The sequence below is a fragment of the Ambystoma mexicanum genome, chromosome 12 (genome assembly GCF_040938575.1).
Source record: "Ambystoma mexicanum isolate Mex_15411 chromosome 12, UKY_AmexF1_1, whole genome shotgun sequence".
Taxonomy (NCBI): Eukaryota; Metazoa; Chordata; class Amphibia; order Caudata; family Ambystomatidae; genus Ambystoma; species Ambystoma mexicanum.
The window spans coordinates 516516475-516542246 of NC_090936.1; the positions used below are offsets into that span (position 1 = coordinate 516516475).

General features: G+C 46.7%; 1 protein-coding gene across 2 annotated transcripts in view; it reads left to right on the top strand.

Moving 5' to 3' along the window:
- BRAF (B-Raf proto-oncogene, serine/threonine kinase) overlaps window positions 1-25772 on the top strand; it is a 1813806-nt gene that overhangs the window by 203100 nt on the left and 1584934 nt on the right. The window lies entirely within an intron of this gene.

Consider the following 25772-nt stretch of genomic DNA (forward strand, 5'->3'; position numbering starts at 1 on the left):
GGGGGCCACCGCATTGGTTCTCACCTTTCGCCATAGCTCAACCGGGAAGCCGTTAGGTCCTGGGGATTTACCGGTTTAGAGGCCCGACATGGCACTTAGGATCTCATCTTCTGTGATCTCCCTCTCCAGCAGTTGCAGTTGCGTCTCATTTAAGGTGGGGATGTCAGTCTGGCCCATGATCGTGACGTCCATCTGTGTTGTGGGTTTTCTGTACAGCTCAGTGTAGTATTCCGCAAAGCCTTGGCTTATTTCCTGATCCATCACCTCTGCGTTCGGCCCTCCTGTGTCGAGCCTTCGGACATGACTGCGTCCCTGCTCCTTCCTTTCCAGCCAAGCCAGCATCTTGCCAGCCTTGTCACCTGTTTCATAGAGTCTTGCTCGCATTGCAGTATGCGCTTGTTTCGCATTGTCTATCGCTATGTTTTGCAGCCTTTTCTGTGCTAGTAGCAACGTCCGATTAGAGGCCGGTGTGTTCTCAATTATGTGCCTCTCCTCTGCCTGCTTAACCTGTTGTTCGGCTTCAAGTGTCTTGCTCCAGTGCTGTCTTTTTTTTGCGGTCGTCCACGATATTAGTTCACCTCTTAACACCGTCTTGTAGGCCTCCCACAGTGTTCCTGGGTTCATTGCCGTCTGTGTATTGAGCTCGAAATATGTATTGGTGTCTCCTGTAGCCTGCCCACAAGCTCGGGGTCACCCAGGTAATAGCTATTCAGGCACCAGCTCGGCGGCGGAATCCGCCTGGATGTTATGAGTGTCAGTTCTAGCGGGGTGTGGTCAGAGATGCCTCTGGGAAGTATGTTTATTTCTTGCGCCCTATGTAGATCAGTTGCTGGGGTGAAGAGATAATCTAGCCTGGAGAGCGAGGCATGTGCTCCTGAGTGGAAGGAGTATGCTCTCGTGTCTGGGTGGAGTTCTCTTCATACATCACATAGGCCTAGTGCTTTGGCAAACGTGGCAAGTCTGGTGGGAACATTGGGGTTTCTATTCCGCAAGTGTGATCTGCCCAGGGTTACATTCATGACTTCATTAAAGTCACCTCCCAGTATCATGAGGTTAGAAGTGTCGTTTGCGATTAACGGGGCAATGTCAGTAAGTAGTGGCTCTAGTAGAGTTGGGGGTGCATAGGTGGCTATCGGTGAGATGGAGTGATCCCATAGCTTGCCTGTCACATATACGTATCTGCCGCCTGTGTCATGGGTTACTGTCGTAAGGTGGAAGGGGAGGTTTTTGTGTACCAGGATAATGACGCCTCTTGAGCCCATCGTGAAACCTGAGTGGAGTGTCAGCTTGTAGTTTGTACGTCTGAATGGGGTACAGACTGTGCCCGCAAGATGGGTCTTAGACAGGAACACTATGTCAGCACTCTGCCGTTTAGAAATTGCTGCACCAACCGGCGCTTGACTGCATTGCCCAGACCATTAACGTTCCATGTCATAAGCCTCAGTGTTCTGAGAGCGTCGCTACTATCGCTATGTGATGCCATGGGTGCTTGTGAAAGTCACTGCCTGTGTTGCCACTGCCATATTACCTTGTGCGTTTGACAGGTCCCGTCTGTAACTAAACTTAACAAATCCCCAACCCCCCTCCCCATACTCCTCCCAACTAGAAGCATGGGTCGCCCGAACAAAAAACCCATGGTATCAACTGGACACCTTACATGCGCTTAACTTGACTTCAAGTACAGGTGGCCTCCCCCTGCCTGGAACCCCAGGGGGAGGGAGCCCTCCCCTGGGGGTGTGACCAGGGGGGAGCCGCCACGTATAATAAACGTGGAGTTTGTTGCGCCATCGGGAGGGGGCTCTCCTTGTGTCGCGGTCTTGGGGCATACCGCGGCCGCATCAGGTAAGTGTGTGTAGCCTGCTGTTGCGTGTGTGTGTGTGTGTGTGTGTGTGTGTGTGTGTAGACAAAATGATTGAGGTTCAACCTGAGTGACCCAACGGGATCTCGGGCCTCCGGCAGGCGATGAGGCATTGGTCAGCCCCCCTGATCTTCCGGTGGGTCTTGTGCTGGTGGTCGACGGGCCTCTCGCTGTTGGTCTGGTGGAGGCCTTCTGTTCATCCCCTTGTTGTCGCGGGGGGTCGACCAGTCTCCGTCTATGTTTTGTTCAGCCCAGCACCAAGCCTCCTTGGGATCATTGAAGTGGACTGTTGTCCCTTTGTGATAAATCTTGAGTTGCGCAGGGAAGAGCAGGCCATACCTCACTCCCATTGTTTGCAGTTGTTTTTTAAGGTGGTCGAAGGATTGCCTCGTCTTTTGCACTTCCCTGGTGTAGTCGGGGGGGGCAATTTTGGAGCCATTGAATGTGATGGCGCCTTTTGCGCGCGCATGTTGCAGTAAGGCATCACGATCCCTGTAGTTTAAGAACTTTGCAATTACCGTGCGTGGAGGTGCGCCGGGCGGAGGTCTGCCCGTGGTTACTCTGTGTGCCCTCTCTATGGAAAAGAACTTGGAGAAGGCGTCTGGCTCATACAGGTCAGTCAGCCATTGTTCTAGAAAGAGTTCCATGCAGGGGCCTTCAGCCTTCTCTGGTATGCCGAGTATGCACACATTGTTACGTCTAGATCTGCCTTCTCCATCTTCAATTCTGTCCTCCAGTACCTTCACTTTGGTTGTGACATTTTGGAGCTGCCGTTTCATGTTATGCATTCTATCCTCTGTATTGGATATGCGATGTTCAGCTTCCCCGGTGCGTGCCGTTAGTATTTGGAGGTTGTGTCGGAGGAGGGATACATCCATACTTATCCCGTCCATTTTCTGCTCCATTGATGTGTGGGAGTTGGCTATCGCAGCCATAATGTCCTTCAATGAAATTCCCTGGTCAGTTTCCATCTCGTCCACGGATTGCGGGTGAGGTCTGACGCCTGGGGCGGAGGGATGGTGTATTGATCCATCCTGCTTTGTGTGGGGAGTTTCCTTGACTTGTCTTTCCCCATGGTACCAATATCACTAGCTGCGTATGGTTCTGCGTGCTTGGCCTTTTGTAGGTGTTATCGTCTCTGAGCGCACCCTGTAGGCGTTGTGATTGCGCTTAGGGGACCACAGCTTGGGCTAGTCTGGGAGCGGTCCGCCTATTCGAGCTATCCCGGCCACTACTCCTACTTCGGGTACTGCCCCCTCACGTCTAGCCCGTCTTCAATAATGCAAATTGAGGATGGTTCGGTGTGTTTGCTGCAGGGGGGCCTGGCGATGCGCGGGTTGGTGCTACCCCACGGAGTCCGCTCCTGGATCTTTGGGATTCTTGATGAACTTCAACAAATTGTCATTTAAGCTGTCCATGACTAACTTTTTGGCGTGCAGAATTCCGTTTGAATCGGGCCCCAGTGATCTGTCTGGGAAATTACTTGCATACAGGGCGTGGTGAAATGAATAATCCCCCCAAGAGCATGCCTTGACCAGACAGTACAGATCCCTCTTGGCGTTCTATATCCCTTGCATTCTATTAATGTCATACTTCAGTCTACACATGGCCGCCTCAGGAATACCTTTGGGCAAGATGAAAGCAAATCTCTGGTTCATGGCATGGCCTGATCAGCTTAGATTGTGAATTTGGTATTCCCCCACACTTTTGCAAGCATATCAGCACCTACTTCAGGAACCAGTGATATTTTTCTTTTTTTTAACTATTTATTTAATCGAACAGGCCTCCAGCAATGGTGACAACAAGAATATAAGCAATACAAAAGAAATGTGAAAATATTAACATAACATAAAATAAGTCTGAGACGATAGTAAGACCATCTTGCCCAACTATGTCCAGGTACAGGTAGATCTGGATACTGATTCCTTAGCAGAATCCACCTAACCAGTTAAATCGGATATTCTATAAGTAAATGTATCAACGGAGAGTCCAAATTACAGTAAAGCAAAATGCTCCAAAAGTTACGGCCTCTGAGTTATCTGAGGATATGCTTTGTATGTTTAATAAAGGCAATTAATTCAACACTTTTTGAGTATTGATTCATGGTCTGTGCCGTGACCTTTTCTGCTGCTATATTATCCCACATTTTACAGCACCACATTTGCAAGAGTGGACCTTCTGCCCCCCCCATCCCAATTCTGTGCAGTCGTAATCCTGGCTGCAACCAGGAGATGAGTAGTTTATTAGATGCCCAAACTAGGGGCAGATCTCTATTTCCATGTCTCCAAGGAGTACTACTCGTGGATCCAAAGGTAATTGTGCCCCCATAATTGCCTTCATGTGCGCCAGAACCTCTTTCCAAAAGAGGGCCGATTTGGGGCATGAGCACCACATATGAAATAGAGTGCTGGAATCTCTGCATCCCTCCAGAATGTCAGTGAGTAGGTAGGCTGAATTTTGGCAAGTCTACTGGGGGAGTAAGTACCACCTGTAGACACATTCTTTATCCATGGCGCATCTAGATGATTTTTGAATGCAGGACCACATACGGTCCCAGATTATTTCGTCTAAAGGTGTACCTATATCCTACTCCCACTTGGACATGTATGGCAAATTTGCAGAGGGATCCGAGTGCTCTAATAACCTATATAGGGTACAAACCTTGGCCTTAGTTTGTCCTGTCTGAAAGATGAGTTTGAGGACGTTCAGGGGGCCAGGACCTCTAGATTTATCCCCCGGTTTGTGGTCCAGTGTCTAAGCTGTATATACTGGTATCTATCGGTCTCTCTCAGCTGGAATTTTTCTCTCTCAGCTGGAATTTAGCCTTGGAATCGACAAATGTCAGGGGAGACCCATCTAAGTATAGAGTTAGGCCAAAATCACTGAGGTTAAAAGGTCAGAGCACCAAAAGTCCGACCTCCATTTGTTTGCATAGGTATATGTGGGGGTGGGTAAAGGTAATATAAAATGTATAGGCGTAAGGTGGGGGGGCGTTGTGGGGGGGTCTTATATATATCTCATACACACACAAATGGGGGGAAAAAATCAGACTTTTGGTGGTCAGACCTTTAAACTCAGTCATTTCACGCAGATCCTACGTATAGTTGTTGAAGGATCTACATCCCCTAGTGCTCCATCTTGCAAATCTCATTTTAGCCATGCCCGGCTGGAACTCAGGATTATTAAAAAATGTGGATAGGGAGCCTAGCCCAGTTCAGTTCCCTGTTCCTCCATTGCCTTATTGCCTTGTCCAATAATATATTGCATTTTGGGTAGCAGTTAGAATTAAAGGCATGTCTCTCGCCTTTGGGGTAGGCAAGTAGGTTTGAAGATGAAAACCAGAGAGGTCGCCTGCTCTATATAGCAAATGTTTGGGAATCAAGTTAATTTTCACTGCTGTAATCCGGCCAATCCAAGAGATGTCCTGGTTCTTTCTTCTACTCATATTATCTGCTGTTTAAATAATGGGTGAAAGGTGAGCTAGCACAGGTCATCCATTTTGGCTGGAATTTTGATCCTCAAGATAATCCATAGCCACAATCTCCCCAATTAAATGGGAAGGAGTGAACGGTTTTATAGGAGATGTTGAGTCCTTTGGATTTGGAGTGATTAACCGTAAATCCCGATGCTAGTTTATATTTATGAATCTTGTCTATTAATAACATTAGTGAAGTAGGAGCGTCTGTCAGTGTCGGGTCATCCACGTAAAGGGAGACTTTATATTCTGTCTCCATATATGTTCTCCCCCTTATCCGTGTTTCCCCAAATCCTTGCAGTGAATGGCCCGAAGGACAGTGCAACAATGTGTGCCTGCTGTAATTAGTATCTTTGGGGTGAGTCCCCATTAACCCTGATTTTGGTGTTAAGCAACCAGTAATTAGCGAAGGACCAACCTTGTGAATATGGAACCAAAGTTAAGGAATTCAGAAAGTAATTTAATATAATTCCAACCGACTTTGTCAAAAGCTTTTATGGGCGTCTAACGACTGTATGCCCATCTTAAGACCTTTTCTTGTCCCAAAATCAGTAAGGTCTAGGGTTCATCGCATGTTATCATGGGTGGTTCCATCAGTGATAAACCCTTTTTGATCGGCATCAATCATTGAGGCCAACACCTTAGAGAGTTGGCTAGCGAGGACTGTGGAATATATCTTTACATCTATATTCATTATAGCGATAGGCCTGTAGGTTTCAAAGTTAGAGAGGGCCTTGGGTTTAGCTCTGGCCTCTTTTAAGGCCTTCCATGATTTCTGGGATCCCAGACTTGTGTATTCCACTTTGAAACCTCTTTTTCCAATACTCCTTTAAGTTGGGCACTCGCTTTTGCATAAGCCACAGTGTGGCATACTATCTGCCCACGTACCACTGCCTTCATGACATCTCATATTCTTACTAGGGATTACCTGTCATGGAGGTTTTCCTGGAAATAGTTACAAATGGTGTTGATATGCTGATGTATATCCAGATCAGACAAGATTGCGTTGTACTTCCTCCAAAGGAGTCTGTCGCGTGGATGCACAGATTACTTAAAATGTCATTATTAATAGGGCATGAACAGATAGTACTCAAATTCTGATGTGAGACTCCGAAATGTATACCATCAGGGTTAGAGATCAATAGGAGGTCACTAGAGCATCCTTGATGTACATGAGAGAAATGGGTGTAGTCTGACTCCATCGTTCAGAATTCTCCAATTGTCCATCACCCCTAATTCCATTGATTGCCTGATCTACACAATTGTGTTTTTGTAATCCGTCGTAATGGATGGTAGGGTCTTATCTACCTCTGGGTAGAGGACAAGGTTAAAGTCTCCTCCTTTAATCACTTGTCCTTCTATAAACACAGGCAGGTGTGAGAGGATTGTGATACAAAATTGGTCCCGTTTGTCGTTGGGTGCGTATAACAAGATCAAGGTGAACATGTGGCCCACAAGACAGCCCTTGACAAATCTGTATCTCCCTTAAGGGTCACATAATATATTGGTTCTTAAGAAGGGAATCCCCTTAGCTATGAGAACTGCCACCCCTTTCTTTTTTCACCAGCTGATGCGAAATACTGGAGGGAAAAGCATCTGCTTTGTAGTCTGTGTTCATCTCTTGGGAGCAAGTGGGTTTCTTGAAGCAAGAGCAGGGATGCAACTTACATCATGCAGTTGCAGTAACACTGCTTTCCTTTTCATAGGAGAATTCAAACCCTGTACATTCCATGCAACCTTGTGGAGCGGCTCTATTGTAGGACTGTCAGGAGTAAGTGTATTGATGGTTAATGTGTGGAAAGACATGCATGTTAATATCTAGAAGTTGTAGCCATAACCAAAGGGGGCATACACTAGCAGAAGACTGTGGCCTTTTTAAACAGGTCCTGTATCTCCTCTCCCACCCTGCCACCCGGTTAACGTTTCAAAACTGAACCTGGGATATTTGTGTATCTGAACAGGTTGTCGGGGCCTACCTAAAATGGCAGGGACTCGCATGGTATAGCAAATTAGGGGTGATCCCATCCGTCTGGGTTCTGGGGTATCTTAAGATCATTAAACTGCTGAAATTTGTTAGAGGTTGACCTTCAGGTTGGTGCTCATGTTTCTAGATCCCTACCCAGGACAGGACCAGCTAGGTCTTCTTCTTCGTGTCCAGGCCTATAGGTATAGACCAAGCATTATTTTGTGAGGTAAGTCTAATTCTTGACCTCTCAAATGGCATGGGAGATGCTGGGTCTCCAGGTTTAGTAGGCATGAGTAGGTGTTCACCTTTCTTCAGAGACGTCATGGAGCATTTTTCTCCATTTATATTGAAGACTAGAGCAATGAGAAAGGCCCTTCAGTAGGGGATCTGTTTATCTCGCAGCCATTTGGTCATGAACTTAAGGGATTTTCTTTTCCTGAGTCATGGAGGCAAGGACTTGGAACAAAATCATTCTTGCATCTCGGTACTGGATCTCGACAGATTTCTCAATGCAATCATTATCTGCTCCTTGAGTAGGAATGCACCCCAGTGAGTACATCTGGAGCTTAATTTGGACTCCACTGAGCTCTCGGGTGTGTGCAGTTCTTTCTTTCAAATTCCATGACTGCATCGTCGGGCTTCAAAATAGAACAAAATAATGTGATGAATCCTATGGATCCCTTACTAAAACCCTGCCTAAAGTCTCCTCCTAGGTGGCCAGGCAAAGGCAGACTCTTCCTGTCCTTGGGGGTGGTGTACTGTGGAGGATCACCTGGGAAGAGATGAGGCCCAGGGTGGTGAGGAGATCCCGTGGGATGAGACGCAGTATTTTTCTTTAAAAGGGGCAAACCTTTCAAAGCTGCCGAAATTAAGTAATGGGATACTGTTGCTATGGTGTATCTGAACCACGTATTAACTCTATGGATGTGGACAAAGCCAGTCTAACAGTTATAAATTATACCAGAATAGAAAGACTGTTTCAAACTTTTAAGGTTGAAAATCCCCCTAATTCCCAAAGGTACAATTGAAAGGGATTCTGTAAATAATTGTTTAAACAAACTTGTAATGTTTCCTTATAAATCTCGAGAAGGAGTAAAACTGAAATTGGAAGTAGAAGTTTGACTATAAAAACTATTTCTGTTAATGGTAACTACAATTCCCAGAATCCTAGAAGAACTGGGATGAGGAAAAGGGCTGAAGAACAGTAATGCGGCTGTAGTCCGGCAGTTGGGCCTAACGACCTACACCTGAGGGAAGCTGAGACGCTTAAAAGGCCCCCTTAGGTGCAGGCTTGGAGAAGGAGTTGGAACTGTGGCCAGAGTGTGTGCAGTAGTAGCAGAAGGAAGGCAAAGGCACAGTGTTGGCAATCCAGGCAGAAGTGGGAGAACCGAAAGGGACGCCGGGACTCTGATGCAGCAGATATCACCTGCCTGTCCTGTGAGGGTCCTGTTCCCCAAGCTCTGATTGTGCAGAGGTTGCGCAGCGGAAGGTGTGAAAGAAGATTGCTTTCCCTCCTGTGAACCTACTTGCAGAGATTGCGCATCGGAAAACGTGCAGGAGATCGTGGCTAGAAGTGGTCGTGGATCACCAGAGCGAGAGGAGCGCTTTAATTGTATGGCCGGACCGGAGACGCATTCAGCGAGGAAGGGTGTGGGTCCAAATTGAAGCTGGGAGCCGTATACATTCTGCAACATGCCAAGGAAGGAATATAGAAGCCGGTAAATTCAACCATGCGTTCTAATCCCTTGCACGACCACTGCCGGCAACAGTATCCGAAAATATATTCACTCGCGTAAGAGTAAAAGCAATGTGAAACTGAATGTTCATTGCAAGACAATGGAACTCTTCGGTGAAACCTTATTGTTGAACATTAGCCTTGTTAAAATACATGAAGTGGTTGCGTGTGCTTAATTAAGAATCTGACAGGGAATATGACCTCTGAATCTATCCTGAAGTAGAGAAAACATTGTGACACTGAAAGCGAAGTGTCTGAAATGTGATCATTACAAGTTGTGCAGAGCAAGCATTGCCCAAGCCAAGAGTGAGCAAAGTTGTTTTCCCAATTAAGAGTTGAACCAGCCTTTCCCAAAGCTAATGAAAGGTGCAGACCTTCTATACCAGCATTAGCCAACCTAAGAGTGTACACATATTACCTGAGCCAAGAGAGTGATAACAAAGCGTTTAGGTATTTATCCTGGCTGGCAGAATACAGAGAGATAATGACATGGTTGGGGAATGGATACTTGCTACTTGTAATTGTTCTCTGACGCTGATACAACCTACATTGCCAAAGCCAATAAGAAGGAGAAAAAAAGTGTCCTGCAGACAATTTTGGGTTGTTATGAATGCAAATAGACAAGAGTGACAAAGGGGTAATACCACCTGAAGCTGTTTTATCAGTTATTCTACCAGGAGTTGTGACTATTTGATGAAGTGGAAATTCATTGTTTAAAGGAGGAAGAGAACTTTCCTGTTGGTTGAACTGTGGTTGATAAAACTTACTTTTGACCCATTGAAGGAGTCAAGAACTAAACTGAGACTTTGTTGCAAACTTGGATTTCCTTGTTTCTTTTTGTTGAATTTTTGAGCTGAATCCAACTTAAAACCCGGGGAAGGGAAATTCCCCCAGGGCATTGAGACTGTAAATACATTTCTCCAGCATGGGGTCTGGCAAAAAAAGTGAAAGAAAAAGGTTTCTGAAAACTGTATTTCTCCTTTAAACCAATCGCTGTCCTTTGGGTCATACTCCCCCTCCCCCCCCATCCAATGAAAGTCCTCTCCCTAAGCCCCTCCTCTGGCAGCCATCTTCAGATTTGATAAGCATGTAAAGTTGCAGTATGACCAAGAAGAGCCGCAGAAGGGTCGGAGGGAGGGTTTGCATGTGAATCCATGCCAGACCCTTGCTGGAGAATAATAGTTACAGGTAAGTAACTTAAACCTTTTCCAGCATGAGGTCTGGCATGGATTCACATGCTCATGAATAACGAATACATAGCAGTACAACATTACACAACCATGGCTCAACAGAAGCAATAACTCTTACCTCTGGAACAGACTCCCCTCAAGTGAACAGGTTGCCTAGCTCTGCTTGGCCGACTCTGGACTCCTCCCTGGAATCCCTGTCGATGCAGTAGAACTTTGTGAAGTTGTGCCTAGACCTCCACGTAGTAGCCCTGCAGATGTCCAGCATGGGCACACCAGACAGGAACGCCATTGTCAGAGTTTGCTCTGATGGAGTGGGCTCTCGGATGGCCGTACAGCGGTTGGTTCACCAGCCAATGACAGTGCGTGATGCAGTTGGAGAGCAACCCTGAAATGGAAGCCTTGGACAAGGCCTTCCCATGGTTCCTAGGACCCAAGTTCAGGAATAGTTGTGAAGTCTTCCGAAAACTCTTTGTGCGTGTCACATAGAACTTAAGGGCACGAGCAACGTTCAGCATGTGCAAGGCCCTTTCAGCCGGTGACGAAGGCTTCAGGAAAAAAACAGGTAACACCAAAGGCTCGTTGAGTTGGAATTCCGACAGAACCTTCGGCATTAAAGAGAGGTGCATATGCAGCACCACCCTCGATTCGTGGAAAGTCCGGTATGGTTGCTTTTAGGATAGGGCCCGGATCTCACCTACCTTCCTGGCAGAGGTGATGGCCACAAGGAAAAACGTTTTCCACAAGAGGAACTTGAGAGGGGCCTGATGAATAGGCTCGAAGGGAGCCCCCATGAGCCTTGTCAGAACCACGCAGTTCCCACACCGAAGCAGGAGCCTTTACCGGTGGGAAAGATCGAAACAGTTCTTTGAGGAACTCCTTGACGAGTCAATGAGACCAAAGTGAAGATCTTCCTGGAGACCTGGTGTAGTGGGACATAGCCGCCAGATGAACCTTGATATAGGCGTGCGCCAGTCCTACCTTGGCCAAGGATAGCAAGTATGGAATCTTGGAATAATGGATATGTGGTGCAGATTAAAACACTTGCCCATAGATTTCGATCAAATACATCAATGATCCACATACTTTGTTCATCCAGCAGCTCGATTGGGGATTGGTATTAGCCCCCAAACAAGATTGGTTTTGCTGCGCAGAAAAAAAGCCTGACTTGCTGTGTCTTTTGCAGTGCATATTGCTTTAAGAAAGTGCTCAAATACCCCAAAAAGGTACTGAGCGTCGGTGCGGCAGTCCAGTACAGAGTTCGGTCACTCTCCTTAAAACCCCCTCTGGGTCGGAGTTCGGTGTTTTGCTGCAGAGAAAAAAGCCTGATCCGCTGTGTCTGTTGCGGTGCATATTGCTTTAGGAAAGTGCTCAAAGACGAAAAGAGGTGCGGGGTCGCGGGAGTCCGGTGGAGATTCCAGCCACTCCCCTTAAAGGCCCCTCTGGGTTGGAGTTCAGTGTTTTGCTACAGAGGAAAAAGCCTGATCTGCTGTCTCTATTGCAGTGCATATTGCTTTAAGAAAGTTCTCAAATACCCAAAAGAGGCGCAGAGCGCCGGCGGAGAGTCCAGCCACTCTCCAGTCAGCCGAGAGTTGGACGGTGGAGATGGAGGTGGAAGAGGCGTGCCTCCGCTGGGTGCCAGGTGTGCGAAGGCAAAAGTGCAGTATGGAGACAATTAATGGTTGGAGGTGTGGTGGGGTTGCCCCTGTCCTAGCTTCAGAAGCAATGGAAGCCACTGCACCGTCGGAGCGGGTGAACGGAGGTAAGGCTGTAAACGTCCATGATCTCTGGGGAAAATTGGCCCCCTTGCCTACTTCGAGCCAGCTCATGGCAGAGTGGAGCGGAGGTTGACCCCCCATTCCCCACCCCCGACCTTGCCTTCGTACTTGCCGACACTGATGTCGCTGATAGTGCATAGGGCTTGACACTAGCGCTGTGCGAGAGCCAACAAAGGCAGTTTTTGGCTGCATGCGCTTCAAGCTTGGCGAGTCAGTGTGGAACAGTCCTGACCCAGGCTGAGAACGCTGAAATCCTAGAGGGGTCTATAGCCCTGGGGCAGGGGGGCTCTAGGGTGTGGGGAGGAGATCCCCCCCCCCCGAAGGCGGCCCTAGCCAGGAAGTCAAATCTGTCTGCACCTTGCCGCTCCCAGTAATGTCTCATACTTTAACAGCGATGACTCATGAAAGCCGGCAGCGGCCATTACCCCCTTTATTGGCTTTCCCCACACCTTTGGTACTCTTGATGCTGAAGCTAGTGAAGTAAGGGATCATGTGGAAACCCTGAACACACAAGAGTAAGCAGTGATTATTCTGGAACTTTATCTTGCAATCTATGTCTTAAGATAAACGACTTCTGTAAATGGGTCACGGTTTGCAGCAAGATCTGGTGGCAAGAATGGGGACCCGACATGTCGATGCAAACCAAATCCCAAAATGAACAGGGTATTAAGACGTTTGGGGCTCTAACACAGGTCAAAGATCATTAGCAGACTGAAGAAGGAGGCCCGAGACTTTTGTCAGTGGCATCTTCGAATACTGGCATCTTGGAATACTCAGGGTTTCACACATTTGTTTAAAGAAGGCATGATAAACTGGGGTGTCTTTGACTTTATCTGCCTTCAAGAGTCTTGGCTACGGACTAAGCCGTCTGTGGACGGCTACATAGTCTTTTTAAATCCCGCTTCATGTGCTAGAAAAGGAAGACCGTCCTCAGACTTGTTAGTGGCAATAAGAAACTGAATTGGTTCTGAAGTAAGGGGAGGCCGATAACCATAATTGGCTAATGCAGAAGGTGACCCAGCAAAGAAAGAATGTTGATCCTCCATGTGTGAGGGAGGGATGCAATTTGTCTATCATAAATGTTTACTTGAACCCCAGGGAAATGGCTGTGGATGAGTTTATTGATCAAGCCTCTAATCTCATTGATGAAGCATGGGTTGAGGGACGAGGTCCAATTATAATCTGTGGGGATTTGAATAATACTTGCTTGAAGGTCTCTGGATCTGTCCTTCAAGTGAACGGATTTAACATGTCAGAGTCCGAAAAAAAGGGGTTGGCATGGTTGAGATTGATGGACTCTATGGACTTTCCTCAATGGTTGTTTCTCTGGGGACATTCCTTGCAAACCAACATGGTCTAGAGGTCCACAAGCTGCCATAATGGATTATATATTTGTGTCTTGAGACCTGTTACAGAAGATAAAAGACTTTGAGGTGGTGGGGAGTCTTGCAAGTGATCAGAATCTGCTGAAAATTAAGTGGTGGGAAGAGGGGCAGAGGGTGGAATCACAGGTGGCTTTGAATGTGGAATCTGCTAATGGGGGTTGTAGACTTAAAAAGTCTAGAAAGAACGTTGAGACCTTGGTGGCCCAGTATGCACCAATGGTAAACCCGGGGGGAGCTCTGCCCCAGTTGCAATTAAATTACGTGCCACTCTTGAAGTCCTTTTTTTTGTCAAGGAAATCCCCCTTTCTCACCTGGGAGCGATCCTTGCAGGATTTCTTGGGGGGGTGTCTTCTTTCGTACGGACCTGGTCTAGCCCGCGCAAGCCTCTTCTCACTCCAGCGTGCGTTCAGAGTTCCGGGATTCAGATACTCCGGGATCCAGAAACGATGAAGGTGCGCACACGGCGCACGAGTCCAGGAAACAAGGAAGAGGGGTATGGGAATGGAATTAGGAGGTCCAGGAACAAGGATAACAGAGTAGAGAACTACGGAGCACACGTCTAGTCGCTGCTTGCAATAGCATTGAGACGCGCAGGGCCACGGGGGCGCAGCCTATTTGTAAAATACGCTACGTCTGACGTAAGACGGAGGAAGGTGTTCTACGTTAGACGGCCATGTTGGAAGTATCAAGGAGTGCAAGCCCCGTTGTGATAAGGACCATGAAGTCCAAAAGGGCGCATTCTGTGGGTCATGACATTTTTTGATTAAAAAGCAAGGCCTGCTCACCGTCCATGTGAAACATCGTCATGTATGCGACAATAAGGTGGTCAGGAAGAGACAGGAGTTGAAAAAGGCTCTTGGTGGGGGGCGGTGGGGGTCAAAAAGTTGCACCCAGAGCCTCAAGCATCTGCAATCCGTCATCTGAAAAATGCTTACGGGTATTGGCTCCGGGCATATAAAGCCTCAATGTTCCAGCAAAATGCAGAGATTATGTTGAGGGCCATCTGCAAGAAAAACACAGAAGAAACCTGGGGGCTAATTAAATCTTGTTATGAGACTCAGGATGCCCTTCAGGTAAATGGGGTCTTGGAACTGTCCTGGATGCAGCACTTTAAGAATCTTTACACTGCTCAAACTATTTAGGAACCCGTTGATGACCCCCCTTGTCCTGTAGGCCCTTGGATGATCACAGAAGACGCTGAGGATATAGTGGCTTTAATTAGTAGGGCCAGCACTTCTTTGCCCCCCGACGGGCTCACAAATCTAATGCTTAAGCCAGAGTTATGGGCAGACTTTTTGATGGCTGTATTTGAGAGGATTGAGCGCGACCGAGCAGTTCCTGACTCGTGGAGACGCTCTATTATTATTCTAATATTTAAGAAGGGCAGTAGGGACGACACTAGTCATTACCTCCCTATTGCCTTTCTGGATGTTTTTGGGAAGATCTATGAAAGCTGTTTTCTAGAAAGGTTAAATGAATGGGCTTAAATAGCTGGACATCTGGACCTGTTTCAGACTGGTTTAGTTAAGGGCCTTGGAACGGGTCCAAACATTGTATTGATTAACATTCTGAAGGGTCGGGCTCTAGAAGGAAGAGAGAAGATGTACATGGTTGTTGTGGACCTAGTTCAGGCATTCGACAGAGCAAAGCTTTGGGGCAAATTGAAGAACTGGGGATGCCTGTGCAACCTTTTCGACCAGCTCTGGGCACCTGTATACTGGAACCAGCTTGAGTGTGAGGCTTAATAGGGCAAGCCAGCTTTCGGAAGAGATCTTGACTTCTAGAGACTTAAAGCAGGGCTGTCCACTGGCCCCCGCTTTGTCCTTTGTATATCGGATATAGGGTTGACATTAGATTAAGCAGTCTCATTTCCACCTAGGCTGAATGGCACCCTGGTGAGTGATTTATTTTATGCAGATGATCTGGTGCTCATGGACCAGACGGCTATTGGCCTGCAACGCCAATTGACTAAACTTGAGGCGTATGTGAGGGTCAATGAGCTAGTGGTTTTTGCGACCAAGACCAAAATATTGGTTCTGGACAAAGTGCAAACGAGCAAGGGCATGGTTCCAGTGGGATCTCGGATCTGCACAGGTTGAGGAGGTAGAGTCATTTAATATTTGGGAGTCTGCACAAACTCTAGTAAGGTTGAGGCAAAAACTGAAGATCTTATACAAGCTGGGGCAAAAATGTTGGAAGCTCAAGCAGGGATTCTAAAAAGGCGATATTTATTTATTTTTTATTCTTTTTTTTCACATTTTTTTATTATTATTTTTTGCCGCTTTTCAATCAAACTGCTGAGACTTTTATAGATTAAAGGTGTCAGCGGTTTTTACTTATCGGTCAGTCTCCATTTTTCATCCATAAAACAATGTCCTTCTGCGGAAGCTCTCTTTTGGAAAACAGTTTTGAGCCTTTCCAAGATCGATCCCAATTCAGGTGATCAGGAGGGAACTGGGACTGAGCTCGCTAAAAGGAATAGTAGAGTGGAGAACTCTCACTGTTTCGAAAGTGCATTTTAGAACCTTCCCCTTTCCTCCTGCCCCCTGAAATTATCTGTTAGTAAAGGGCGAAATGGACAAGGGGGAAAGATAAACCCCTTTTTAAGTGGAGACTTCACTGTGCCATCTTCCAGTGAGCAAGATCTAATTCTAAATCCAACTAAAGTGAAAGGGAACCTGTGGAAGGCTGATTGGTTAGAGACTTTGGAGGAGGCTAATTACTTCAAACTTTTCTATAACCTAAAGAACGAAGCCAGGGCAGCCTGTACTCTTTCAGGGTATCTAGCAACATTTCCAAACAGCACTTACAGAGCCCATTTCATGAGGTTGAGGTTTAACCTGTTTCCTTGTTAAACCTGTTTCCAACTGGTGAGGTTCTGGCCGTGAGGTCGAGGCAAGGTTTGGGCAATGCGCAATGCCACTTTTATAACGTGAAGGGATCGGTGGAAACCATCGGCCACGTATTCCTTTTTTGCACATTCTTGATGGATTTAAGAACTAGGTTGTTTGAGAAATTTTTTAGCAGGATAAGTATAATAAATCCGGAGGAATGGTGGAACTACCTATTGAGTGGCGAATATTCTTCATTGATTTTTGCCTCAGTGCGCTTCTTAAACACTGCTTGAAAAGCCTGAGGGTATTGAAGGTCCATTGTAGCACATCTTATGTTTAGTATGGGGGACTCCCCCTCATTCCCACCCCCCCTTTTTTTGCTTTTGTTGATTTCAATAAGTGATGCACTTGAAACATTGAACCGTCTTCATATATAGGGGACTGTGATTTTAAAAAGTGATCAAATTTGACTATTGAAGTTGACGTCTGTCTTATTTGTCTTATTTATTTGCAAATAGATTTGTTATAAGCTGATATTTCAATAAAAAAAGTGTATATTGGTAAATTGTTCACAGACGGCACCCTAAGGTATGCAGCAGTCTACCAGCATATCAAGAGGTGTTGAAATCACCCACTACCACCCGGTACTTGGTGAATTGGAATGTATTTCTGCACCATGTAGGATACATATTTGGGAGCAAAACCATTCACTATATTCCAAATTTGCCTGAAAACACACACTTCAATTTGTTCTTCTATTAGTAGCTAACCTGGAAGTGATCAAGCCTAAGAAATGTGATCAAAGTTTTTCAGGCTAGAAATCGCACAGAACGCATGATATTGGACGTCTTGTATCAGGAGTAATATTTTTTTAGAAAGACTGATCTACAATACTGCACTCCGGATAGGACCACTGCCTGGTATAAGGTTTTAATGTGTTCCTTATACAGAAAATTGTTACATCTGCTGAAGTTGTACTGGTGGAAAGGTGCACTTTTAACTGTTGAGTCTACCTATGGGGTAAAAGACAATTGTCTGTTAAATAAGACAGCCAAGTTCCTAACTACCTCCACAGGGGATGGATATGCTCCAAGAGTAGCAGGCCAAGAAAAGGAGAAAAGGAACTCAACTGAACAGCCAAACAGTAGTACTTCTTTCTGTCTTGTCGCTGGTTAGCCACAGACAATTGTCCTGCAAAAGGATATGCGCAGCAGGGTCACCTCTCTTAGCTCCATTACTTTTTCAAGACTAAATAGCACTGAGATTTCTGTACTCAGGAACTGCTAATGGTTGGCAGCCTTCATCCGCTAACTGCTCATGAAGCAGCTTAACAGATGATCTAAAATTTAGTAAGCCCATTTTATTCTTTTGAGGTGTTGTGCACTTTTCTTTCTTCCTTTCCAATGTGTCACAAATGTCCTCAAGGAATCACTAACTCTCTGGAAAAAGTTGAATGGTTTTTATTGTTTATGAAGTTAAGGGGCTCTCTAAGGGCTGTCACTCTCTGTCACGTCTAGAGACGGGCATTCCCTCCCTAACCCAGGCACGCCACAACCGTGGTAACAGTCTAGGTGTTCCTTGCTCTGAAGTCCCCAAGATAATGTAGTTTGTGAACTTGCACCTTCCAGACACTCTGGCTCCACTTGTTCATACCCTTACATGCCTGATGAAACTTCTCCCTATGACTAGCTGTCACTCTTCATTTCCTCCTCCTACTCTCCTCCATCCTATTCCACCCTGTCTATCCTTTTTCCCCTGACAATTCATCCTCTGTCCCTCTGATGTTCCTTTCTAGTAACTGCCTCCACCTTCTGCTATTGCTCCATACTAGTCTACCTCTCCCCTCGCCTCACTGCTGCTAATAATACTACTTCTACTACCCTCTTTGCACTACTACCCCCTCTGCTACTTATTCCACTCACTCCTTCAGTCAATGTCATTTAATTTCCCCAGCCATTCTTTCTTTCAATCCCTACGTTCAATCAGTTTAACTTGCACGCCTTTCATGCACACTCAAACGCAAGTGCCACAATGGGACAACCAGGGACAAGCTTTGTCTCACCAGATTAAATGGGTACCGGAATAAGTGGTGTACCCAGATTGGGTATAAGAAAAATCAGTATCAAAGGCAAATGTGACATTATCCTGGAAAAGGACAATGTAGTTCTGAATGAATTTATGTTTATATGTTGTGAGCACTCTGATGCCCCCGGGCTTGCCTGTCTTGGTGCTATATAAATAAATAAATATTGATGACTACACTGGAGTTGGTTGAAAGGGAATGTCGATATTTGCCATCTCCCATGAATAGTGTACCCCTGTTGATCTAACTCACAAGGCCAGTGGCCTGAAACGAAAGGTGAACTGCTGCAGGCCTCCTAAGTACCTGGTCTGGGGAAATTCAGAGGACCAGTAAACCCCATCTTGGAATGTGAATTGCTAGAGGGTTCAGGGCCTGCCTCGGGATAGAGTACCCAGTTTCATATCCAGGCAGACCCCCACGCCCCCAGTTGAAGGGAATGGAGTCTATGGGGAACTTGGAGGACAAGTCATGAGGTAGATGTGCATATCCCCAAAAATCTATATTAAATATGCAGGTTCACTGCGAGGTGAGGTGGGAGTAAGTGTTCTCTCTGTGAACCCAAGGGTAAGCTGATGGACCGTTGTGTTCTTGACAAGTGGTTTTAAAATCAGAAGTCACAGTGAGATGGTAATACATCAACAAGCTGACCACAAGTCATCAAATAATCAGACATGTCGTGTACCATAGGCTGAGCCCAAATGTTGAAATCTGGGGAATCTGCCCTGTACTGCAATAACAAAGTTGGTGGCAGTAGAATACAATTTAGCTCATATGGAGAAGACTGGGTGCATGGTGTAGTCTGACAAAATTCCTTCAGTTTCACGCAAAACAGTCGATAGTTCTGTAACAGGACAAATGTCAATGTTCAGAAGTGTTCCAACAGGACTAGGTAATGTGCAAAAGTTATTTAGTTCAGTGTTTGTGGCTTTGTCAGTGCACCCCCTATTAAAGGTTCAAAATAGAAATATCCTTAGTAACGGAGCCACAAGCTCACAGTGGTCATCAGGACAACGAGAATGACAAGAGGTGGTAACAGGGTCCAAAACGAGCTGTGTGGGGGGGGGGGGTGCAGAAGTAAGGCTTGGAAACCAGGGTGCCATATTTTTGGGTAGACGCTTTTATTGTTCAAGAAAGTGTTTCCCTACCTCAAAGAAAACTAGTGAAATTGTCAGGATGACTAAAACTAACGTCTGTTCCTGTCATGTCCCAAAAAAGCTTCTTCTGCCCCTAACACTAACTTAAATCAACTGTGCAAGGATGAGCTCTTCCCAAAGTAAAGTGTTAATTGTAGGTTCAGCCAACTGAAACATTCCCAGTCTCTCGGGTAATCAAAATTGATTAAAGAAATTGTCATGCATGTAACACTTTAAGGCTACAGTCGTACTCCTTTCCCCTAGACTCCTTGTTCTACTTTCCTTCCTTTTGGGCTCCTGGGCCCCGTATTTTCTTAGGTAAACGTCACTGGGTATTTCACAAGGATATGCATCTCAGATTCAGTTCTTTGTCCCATCTACTTGGCACAATACCCTATCAAGCGTAGGTTTCCTTTAATTAGTCCTTTACACTTCCTGGGTTCTTGACCCACTTATTCTCAAACTTTCATTAATTAGTCCTTGTTGGGTGCAGGTCATAGACTTGCAATATTCTGAATGGCTTGGTTTACTCTCCTGCTAAGCAACTGTCCTCTCATAGACTGTCTCTCGCTCAGGGTCGCAGACCCCTTTATTCCTCGTTACTTTAGGCTTTTATCTCTCATGTTGGTGCAGTCCCAGACTCTCAATGTAGGGGTTGTACCAGCTTGGTTTACTCTCCTGCCAAACATACGATTCCTCTTTCTCTGTCTTCATTCCTTTCGGGCCCCAGACCCTCTTGTACTTTGATTTCCATGTGGGTGTGAGTCCAAGACTCTCAATCTTTTCTCAGGGTCGCAGCCCCTCTCCTTCCAGCTCCTGCTTTCACCCCCTAGCTTCCCCGGAACTCTAGCACCTCTCAGGTAATCCGCATACTTGCTTGTCTCTTCCGTGCAGCTACCAGTGTTTCCCAAGCAGCTGCTTCCTTTCTTGAGACTCCGGTAGCTTTTGGGTAGCTGGCGGGGTCTGCAGTGGCTCTGCAGACATCTGTTTCTTCCCGGCTGCATGTCTTCTCTACACTTTGCCGGGCCTGTGATGGCCAGAGGTTCAACTTGGCAGTAGCCCGAGTAGTCCTTCAGTCCTGCACCACGTTTCGGTTCTCCTTCTGCTCCGTTCACGGCTTCCTTTTTGGCTCTCGTCTGTTCGCCTGGTGCAAGGCTCCTGTGGTTCCTTATCGGAGGATAGCTCTCTCTCAGCTGAGCTGACTTTAACCTCCCACACTGGCTTGTCGTATTGCTTTGGGCCAATCACTTACCGTGAGAGGCTAGAACGCTCGCTCTGTTCTTTTTTAAAGTGATCCTCAGACTCCCTTTCATCTTCTTCACAGCACGTGTATTAGGGCCATATGTTACATGCTCTGTATTCTCTGGTGTTTTAGTCATGCCAAGTATATTAGAATGACTGACTTGAGAAAAGAACACATTGGCTCTGTCTAGAGGGGGTGGGAAGAAGGATTTGGCATTGGAGAAGGGGTTGGTTGTATTGAAGCAGAGGTATACCACGTTTTCTGAGAATGGATGTCCCAATCCCAAAAGGGGCTTCCTTCCCTATGTGATCATCTCTGTGCACTACCCCCAGGGGGGGACTATTGTATTGTGGAGGCACCGCCCTGGCCCCATGGAAAAGGTCTCCCCTCCCACCCACCCCCAGACCCTGCCAGGGGAGAAGGGATAACATCCTCAGATCCGGAACAGCAGGCACTGGCAAATCAGTGGTAACAGCTTCCAATTTGTGCCAGTGTGCTACCATATCGAGAGGATTCATGGTCGTCGAGTGGTCAGATCCAGGGGTGTGTGGGTGGGCCAGCTGGCACTTCATCCTGGGTTACTGACCCTGGGGTGACCCTCCGTGGAAACACAGGGTGTATCATCCCAGGCCTGAGTAGAGATATCTAGAGGGCTCAGTCGCTGGTTCTATGTGTGACAATACTCAGGAAACGTTTCATCTTCTTGGTGTAGATTCAGGAGGTGTGGAGCTGCAGGGGGAACAGTTCCTACTCACAAGGGGCACCTGTTCGGACAGACTATGCTTGCGATGCGGTTTATTACGCACAGCAAACAACGCTAGGGGCAACGCTTGTGGCCATTTCAGACTTGTCTCCTGATGCACTTTGGACAACCCAAGTTTGCGGCCAACATTGCAGTGCTCTACAAAACCGCTGAACTGCGGGTGGTACACACAATGAAACTGCAACGGAATTCCTATCACCTTGCACACTTCTTTAACAATTTGACCACTAAAGTGGGTGCCCCAGTCACTGTCTATAACAAAGGGAAGCCCAAATCGAGTTATGAATTCAGTGAACAATTTCTTTGTGACTGTGACAGCATCCACCCTCCTGCAAGGGTAGTCTTTCATCAACCCAGCGAACACATCAACTATAACTAAAGAATACGAAAACGTCATACACGTGGGGCGCTGTGTATGCACGTTTAAGAAGGGACCCTCCGGTACTAAACTTGCAGACAGCTTTGTTTTTACCACTCCCATGACATTATGAGCAAGACGTGTGGCGCATCTCACAGTAATCCTGTGCTATGGACACGAAACCAGGGCAACCCAATCTCTGTTCAGTGTAGCAATCATGACATTTTCACTTGAGTGTGGAATGCTGTGGGCCTCTCTGCCCAGGTATGGAAGAAGTACCTTGGGTGCTCCCAGGTGGCCATCTGGGGAATGACAAAGGCAATCCTGTCCCAACCTAAGGCAATCCTGTCCCAACCTACACAACCGCTAAGTCTGGTTCACCTTTTCAACTTCGGGAGCTTGGATTTTGAGTATGGCCTGGGTGGAAAAGGAGACAATAAGTGACTATTGGCTTGCAATACAAACAAGAGTTTCATTAGGAGCCATTGGCCCGTTAAAGGCCGCTGAATGAGCTTCATTGTCTGCTGGGGTATTTCCTTGGGCAATGAAGGACTGAGTTGTGTTTCTTGCACTTAACAATGGCCAGGGCAGATGGGAGCAGTAGCGCATGCAACGGGTCTGACATATATTTTCCATTGAATAAAGGGGTACCGGTGGATGTCAAGAAACCAGGCTCCTGCCCATAGGATACCGAAATGGGGCACAACACTGGGAGCATACCCGGAGTTCGTGTAAATCGTAGCCTATCTACCCAATGCCAGGGTACCTGCTTGTGTGAGGGTGATGAGTTCTGTGACCTGGTCAGACTTGGCAGTGGGCAATCGATAAGCCTCAAGGACGGAGTGGGGTGTACCTACAGAGTAACCAGAGTGCTCCTGTCTCCTGGCTATGCAGACACAAACCATCTATAAAGAATATCAGGTCAGGGTTCTGCAGTGGAACATCTAAAAAATCAGCCCAAGGTGACAGAAGCATTATGGCAACTACTAGGCAATCATGCCGTTCCCTGACCTGTGGGTTTGATAACAGAGAAGCAGGGTTTAAGACGGGATTTATTTATTTATTTATATAGCGTGCAAGCAGCCCAGGGGCATTGAGGCGCTGTTACTTGCAATAACTTAGTTACATGGTACACATGATAGCGATTGTTGATACATTATGAATAGTACAAGAAATCATACTGTTGCTATAGTGGTTCAATGTTACATTTGCAGCAGAAATGATCAGTTTCTCATATTTGGTAAGTCTGTAATTGTACATGTGTTGTGCCTTCCCCTTAAGCAGCACGGAAGCACTGAGTGGTGTACTGAGACAGTGTGACCCTGCACCAGTGAATCACTCTTTTCCATCAACGGGGCAGCCATGGCAACAGCTTGTGGGTAAGCTGGGAATCCCACTGCTACCGGGTCTAGTGCCACACTGTGGTATGACACAGGCCGATGATTCTCACCATGGAACTGTTAACACTCCTTGTGCAAATCCATTGCGCTCATCCCATTACAACTCAAATGGCTTATCATAGGCTGACCCAAAGCTCGGACCATTGCGAGGGCTTGCTTTATGGTGGCAAAGGCATCTTCAGCGTCCTGGGACCATGGCAGAGGGCTCTGGGGGTCGAATCATGTGTGAGGATCTGAAGGGGCTTAACTATAGTGGCATATCCCGCGACCCACTATCTGCAGTAACGGACCATCCCGACAAACCCTCTCATTTTCTTCCTGGTCTGGTGTTTCGGAACTTTCTGGATCGCCACAATACAATCCTTTCCCCAGTTGAAATCTCCCAGATATTGCACACTGGGTAAGCACAGCTGTTGCTTCTCTTTAGATGCCTTGTAACCCTTTTCAGCAAGCACTGTCAACAGAGTGACGGAGTCTTGCTTGCAGGCTTCCAAGGAGCGGCCGGCTAGTAGCAGATCTACATATTGCACCAGCGAGGACCCTCTTGCACAGCCATGATCCTTCTTCAGGATTTGGGGAAACAAGGTGGGGCTCTCTATGTATGTGAGAAACCTGAATGTGTCTCCCTGACTGGTTCCCGGGAATCTGCCATCCAGGTGGCCAGGACACGGCCATTGCTATTGGATCCAGTTCTTGGGGGTGGACTAATGAGGGGGGGGCGATCACCTGGATGGGGGTCTTCGGGTAGTGGAAGTGGGACACCGACGGGTGAGATGCGGTATCCCCCTTCTTATAATACCTTTTCCCCAAACTACCACATAGGATATTCACTCTACCCCCTCGCCCCCCTTTTCCGACGAGAACACTTTCGCATATCACGAAGGACGATGGACGAACACCCAAGCCATTTACCTGACATGTCCCAACACATGGGTCAGGCAAAGTCAGACAATTGACCAAAACCGCACACACCTGATGGCCTTTCACTTACCACAGGGATAAAAGGTGGAGCACGAGAGCACAAGCTGAGCATGGCAGACCGCACGTCAAGAGAGCCAACTCAGCACGGCAGTTCAAGAGGAGGAGAAAGACTGTGCGAAACGAGAGGGTGACAAGGAGAGAAGCGTCCTTGCCCTTTCCGACCAAGGTCTGTGAAACCTCTGCAGAAGGAATCGTAAGACTGTGAACAATAGCCAGCATGTGTTGCAGCAGATTTCAACAGTACACACGACCCTCTTCTGCTGGTAACCAAGCCGGAGAGAGATGCTTGTCTCCGTGATACCAACCTTGACTCCAGAGAGAAGAAAAGCAAAGCGGATCATCACAGCCAGTGAGTCGAGGGGAGAGCCGATAAGAAACCGGACTGTGCTGAATGAAAGTAGCAAACGGCTAATTGAATTGTGAAAGAATGTAAAGAACTGTTGATACTAGAAGGGGGGGGGGGAAACTAGCAACAGAGGAGTCCGGCACCACATGGTTGCTCACTCGGGAAACTCTGGGCGATTACCTGATTATTGAAACTACCGTTACCAGAAGGCCTTGGGAAAGGCGCAAAGGGGTCAAGGTGGTCATACAGTGGTACATTAAAATCCTCTGTACAGTCAAAAGTCTTTGACCGACAGACGATTGTGAGGCTAAGGGATCTGAATCCAGCATCATGACAACTGATTGACAAAGTTGACAAAAGCGAACCCGAAGGAGGGATGCTGATAAACAGAGGAAGTCCTGATATACAGTGTGTTGACCAGAGTGAACTTGGCTGAGGAATGTCCACAGTGAACTGTTTAAAAGGACATTAAGATTTGTGAATATCGCAGATGAAAATTGCATTGGAAGCCATAGTGAACCCGACCGAGGGAGGTGAACAGTTGAGTAGGATCTGAACCCAGAAGAGGGGATCCAAGGGTGTGAAGCCAACACCCACCAACCCGTGAATGCAACAAAGAACAGTACAACCGAGGAAAATCTTTGAATGTATGCCAGAGTGAACCTGACAGAGGGAGGCTGATATTCGAGAGGGGTCTGAGCCCAGAAGAGGGGGACCCAAGGGTGAGAAACCAGTGTACAAAAAGTAACTTTAGTTTATTATTTTGAAACCCATCAGATCCTCGGACGCCAGAGACTTTTTTTTTGTAGAAAAGAGACTTAACCACCGAAGGCCCTGATTGCTTAGCAGAACTGTTGGCTCGTGCTAGGAAAGCTCAAGCTTGTGCTGTGCTCCAGAATCCTACCTTATCCTGTGCTTAAAATGTGGGGAAGGGAAACCCCATCTACTGCATCCTATATTTGTGAACACTTCCTTCTTTCTTAAGAACATTATCCCACACTTCTTTTGTATTTAGCGTAAGGATAGGCAATAGGTTTTTCTTAGTATATGCCCTTTTATTTGACAAAGACCCCACTTGGGCTGCCTTATTATTGTTTGATGGTCGAAACATGCCCCCATTTTAGATTTAGGTTTAGATAAGATGTTTTTCCAACCTACCTATACAGTTTAATAAACACCCTTGAACTGTGATCACTTGTGTCTGTCTTTACTGTTGCCACCATGAGTTCCTTGCAGTACCCCACTGT